Source organism: Lynx canadensis, chromosome D3 (assembly GCF_007474595.2).
Source record: "Lynx canadensis isolate LIC74 chromosome D3, mLynCan4.pri.v2, whole genome shotgun sequence".
In the NCBI taxonomy this organism is placed as follows: Eukaryota; Metazoa; Chordata; class Mammalia; order Carnivora; family Felidae; genus Lynx; species Lynx canadensis.
In genome coordinates, this window is record NC_044314.2 from 34,559,966 (window position 1) to 34,565,965 (window position 6,000).

The following is a 6,000-nucleotide window of genomic DNA, read 5'->3' on the forward strand; positions in this document are numbered from 1 at the left end:
TAGATAAATATAAACAAAATTAAAACCAAACAAATGTCCTGAAAATTTTCACTTTCTGCTAATCTACACAGAAACAAATAGAGAAATCACCATATATATACATATATATATATACACACATATATGTATATATATATGTGTGTGTGTATATATATATATGTATATATATGGTTTTAGACATTGTAGAGGGCATTTAATGATATCTATATTTCCTTTATTACTTTATTACTTTTTTCATTGCATTTCCTTTATTACTAAGGAATTTGAGCATCATTTCATATGTTCACTTACCATTTTAATATTCGTTTTGTAATAGGTATTCAGGATTCTTTACAGATACACACACACACACACACACACACACACACACACACACGGGCTATATACTTTTTTCAGTTTTATGTGCTTCCAATATCTTTTCCCACAGTACAACTTGAATCCCACCCATTTAATGTTTCTTAAGTAGACATTCTTAATGTCACGGTAGGCAAAAAGTGAATCGTTTCATTAATACTTCCTATCTTTGAATCCTTCTACTTCTTTCCCTGCCCCAAGGTTACAAAGATATTTTTATACATATATTGTGTTTTTCTTCAATACTTAGATATCTTACACCCGTCATGTATGGGATGAGATAGCAGTCAAGTTTGCATTTTGTTTCTATATACACATCCAACTGACTCTATAACATTTATTGACATGACATTCCATTCTTCACTACTTGGTAGTGCCACTTCTGTTATTTAATGAACGTATGTATTAAATGAATGTCTGTATTCTATGAATGGTAGACTTTCTACGCTCTCCCTTTTGTTTAATTAGACTATATATTTATACTTGTACCAAATCACACTCTTCTAATTACTTTAGAATATAGTTAGCTGAATTTAAGGCATCCCAAATCATCCTTTACTTTCAGGACTATCCTCATGCTTCTTAGCTGTTTGGATTTCCATATATATTTTAGAACCAAATTCTCAGTTTCTCTTCAAAATATATGAAATTTGTATTGAAATTATCTTGAGTATTAAGACTAATTTGAGGGTAATTTGAAATGTTCAGAATATTTAGAATTTCTGGCACACAAAGAAAGGCATTCTCTACATTCATTTACGGTATCTTTAATTTTTCTCACTAATGTTTTACAGTTTTCTGGTAGAAGCCTTGCATATTTTGTTAGATTTACTTTTAGTGATTACTTCTTAATGTTGTTAAAACTGATATGCTTGTTGTTAATTTGATTATCTGTGTGTTGCTCAGTATATAGAAATATCATTATATTTTGTATAGTAGCCTTGTATCCAGCAACATGGCTAAACTCATTTCTTAATTCCAATAATAAACTATAGAATTTATTTGTTTGTTTTTTAGCTTACACAATAGTATTGCTAAGCTTCAATAATCAAATGAAATTAGATACCACTTCCAGTATGGACATTCCTCAAGTTAAAAATAGAAATACTGTATGATCCAACAATCCCACTTCTGGACATATATCCAAAAGAAATGAATTAAGGACATTGAAGAGGTGTCTGCCTTCTTACATTGACTGCAACATTACTCACAATAGTCAACATCTGGAAAAAAGCTAAATGTCTGTCAAGAGATTAATGGGTAAAGAAGATGTAGGAAAAAAATATACACATACATACGTATATATGCATATACATATGTACACACACATATAAAATGTTCATGTTCAGTCATGAGAAAAAGGAAATACTTTCATTTGCAACAACATGGATGAACCTCAAGGACACTGCACTCAGTAAAATAAGTCAGACAGAGAAAGACAAATACTATATGGTATCCCTTACATGTGGAATCTAAAAAGGACAACTCACATAATATAATGGCAGCTACCAGAGGCTGGGAGGTCAGGAAAATGGGGAGATGCTGATCAAAGGGTAAAACTTTCAGTTACAAGACAAATATGTTTTGGGAAGCTAATGCACAACATGATGATTATAGTTAACAATACTTCATAGTTAACAATATTGCATTATATACTTTCAAGTTGCAAAGAAAGTGGATCTTAAATATTTTCACCACAAAAAAAATGGTAATTTATGCTATGTGATGGAGGTGCTAGCTAACTCTATGGTGGTAATCATTTTCCAATATCTTAAGAGTGGAAAATCAACACACTGCACACCCTAAAATTACATAATGTTATATACCAATTATATCTCAATAAAGCTGGGGGAAAAAATCTTAAACATATATATGCATTTGACTCTATAAAATTTCCCTTGATCACCGATTTAACTCTATCTTGCAAATTCCAATACATAACATTTTATTATCATTTAGCTCAAAATGTTTTCTGGTATTCATTTTTAGTTACTCATTGATTTTGTGGACATTTCAATATGTATATCTTAATTTCTTTTTTTTTTCCCTTATGTAGATCGATCTTTCTTTTTCTTTCTTATATCCTCCCTTCCTCCCTCCCTTCCTTCCTCCCTTCCTTCCTCCCTTCCTTTCCTTCCTTCCTTCTTTTTCTTTCTCTTCTTTAAATCCATTATTTAGCATATAGTGTAAAAATATTTCTCTTCCTTCTTTCTCTCCTTTAAATCCATTATTTAACATATAGTGTAAAAATGGTCTCAGAAACAGAATTTAGTGACTCACCACTTACATCTAACACCCAGTGCTCATCCCAACAGGTGCCCTCCTTAATGTCCGTCACCTATTTAGCCCATCCCCCCACCCAACATCCCTCCAGCAACTCTAGGTTTATTCTCTGTATTTATGAGTCTCTTTTGGTTTGCTTGTTTTTATCTTTTATTTTTCCTTCCCTTTCCCTATGTTCATCTGTTTTGTTTATTAAATCCCACATATGAGTGAAGTAATATGATATTTGTCTTTCTCCAACTGACTTCTTTCTTTCAGCATAATACACTCTAGTTTCACCAATGTTATAGCAAATGACAAGATTTCATTATTTTTGATCACCGAGTAATATTCTACTGTATATATAAACTGCATCTTCTTTATCCAATCATCATCAGTCAATGGACCTTTGGGCTCTTTCCATAAATTGGCTGTTGTTGATAGTGCTGCTATAAACATTGGGGTACATGTACCCCTTCAAATCAGCATTTTTGTATCTTTTGGATAAATATCTAGTAGTGCAATTGCTGGGTTGTAGGGTAGTTCTATTTTTAAGTTTTTGAGGAACCTCCATACTGTTTTCCAGAGTGGTTGCACCAGTTTGCATTCCCACCAAGGGTGCAAAAAGTTTCCCCTTTATCCACATCCTCACCAACATCTGTTGTTACCTGAGTTGTTAATTTTAGCCATTCCCACAGGTGTGAGGTGGTATCTCATTGTGGTTGTAATTTGTATTTCCCTGATGATGAGTGATGTTGAGCATCTTTTCATGTGTCTGTTAGCCATATGGATGTCTTCTTTGGGAAAGTGTCTGTTCATGTCTTCTGCCCATTTCTTCACTGCATTATTTGTTTTTGGGTGTTGAATTTGATAAGTTCTTTACAAATTTTGGAAACTAACCCTTTATCTGATATGCCATTTGAAAATATATCTTAATTTCTAAATATATCTAATTATCTCTTTGATGTTGATTTCCAGCTTAAATTTATTATGACAGAGAACATATTGTGTATGATTTCAGTCCCTCAGATTTTGTTGAGATCTGGTTTATGAATAATTTAATGTATTGGGATTTTACCAGAAATTCTACCCATGATAAGCTTTCCATGCCAACTGTTAATGTTTTGATCGTGTAGCCTCCCATGAATATCAAAAGCACTTCTCAGACTCTCTGCTGCTTCTCCTAAAATTGGCAAGTATTTACTCTAGTGGAAAATAGTGTTCCAAATACCTGCTTAATTTTCTTTTTTGGGTTCTTGTTCTAGTGATATTTTACTACCTTGTTATTTAAGTATATTATAAAATATATAATCTACATAAATATGTATTTAAATAACAATAAAGAATCTACTTCTATATTATTGTATATGATATATAATATGTATTCCTATTTCTAAATTTTTATATTTTTTCAAATGTGAGTAATGGCCCATATTACCCAGCCTAAAAATGGTTTCTCTATAGCTCTTGATGTTCTTAATTGTACCCTTTCTATCTCTTTAAGCTTATGTGAAACTTTCTTAAAAAATTACTCAGCAAGACCTTCCACATCACTAATTTTCTTGTGTGCTGTGCTCATTTTTTATGATATGTCATCTACTGACTACTTAATTTTTATTGTTTTGGTTTTTGTCAATTGTATTTTTTTCATACAAGATCTTTAATTAGTTCTATTTTATTAATCTCATTTTTTAGATGAAATATCCCTGAAAATACAAATCAAAACCACACTGAGATACCACCTTACACCTGTCAGAATAGCTAACATTAACAACTCAGGCAACAACAGATGTTGGTAAGGATGTGAAGAAAGAGGATCTCTTTTGCACTGCTGGTGGGAATGCAAGCTGGTGCAGCCACTCTGGACAACAGTACAGAGGTTGCTCAAAAACTTAAAAATAGAACTACCCTATGACCCAGCAATTGCAATACTAGGTATCTATCCAAGGGATACAGGTATGCTGTTTCAAAGGGACATATGCACCCCCATGTTTATAGCAGCACTATCAACAATAGCCAAAGCATGGAAAGAGTCCTAATGTCCATCAATGGATGAATGGATAAAGAAGATGTGGTGTATATATATATATATATATATATATATGTATATATATAGAAGTATATATATATATATATATAGAAGAAGAAGATAAAGAAGATAAAGAAGATGTGATATATATATATATATATATATATATATATATATATATACACATACCCACATATACAATGGAGTATTACTCAGCAATCAAAAAGAATGAAATCTTGCCATTTGCAACTACGTGGATGGACCTAGAAGGTATTATTATGCTAAGAGAAATTAGTCAGAGAAAGACAAATATCATATGACTTCACTCATATGAGGACTTTAAGATACAAAACAGATGAACATAATGGAAGGGAAGCAAAAATAATATAAAAACAGGGAGGGGGACAGAACATAAGAGACTCTTAAATATGGAGAACAAACAGAGGGTTACAGGAAGTGTGTGGGAGGGGGGATGGGCTAAATGGGGAGGGGCATTAAGGAATCTACTCCTGAAATCATTGTTGCACTATATACTAACTAACTTGGATGCAAATTAAAAAAAAAAAGAAGAAGAAAAAGAAGAAATATTATCCCTAAGCCCTACCAGAATATTGTGTGTAGTATTCATTTACTTTTTCCTTGGCTATAACCTATTTCATTTGTGGCAGGTTGTTTGCTTTTTTCTATGAATTATAGTGAGCCTTGATTTTGTCACAACTTCTGTAGTTGAGAAACTTTGTACATCTATTTGCTTACATCGTTGGATCAGGTTGCCTTCTTGGAGGAAATGGTTCAGAGGTCCCCCTTTGCCTTGCATTCTATAATGTATTCAGAGAGAATCAGAAAGGGAAAGAAAAGATTAATGGTTTGGATGTCCTTTAATTTCCCACAAAACATCACCAGCACCTGGAGGGCCATTCTGTCATCAAATCCTGGACTGCATACCGTCTCCAGCAGACAATCAGCCCAGTTACTACTCATAGCACTAGGACAGTATGAGTCATCAGTGACCAACGTGTCTGACTACTGTCACTCTGGCACCTACACTCAACACACTGCTTCTTTCTGTGCTGGTCCCTATCTTGCTCCAAGCTCCACCACTCAGGAAATAGCTCACGTCATGTCTCCTATCTGGGTTCTTCCCCTGCTGGCCAAGGGCCGTTTCTCCTTTAGTTTTATCTTCTGTTTTTCTCCTTTTAAAGATCCTATGTAGTTTCCACTCCTCTAAAATTATTATACCAGTTTTAGTGTGTTTTAGATTTATTTTTCATTTTATTAATCTTTTCTACTATTTCTGTAAATGTGGCATGAGAAAAAGATTCTGTAGGATAAACACAGCATGATATATTGAAATG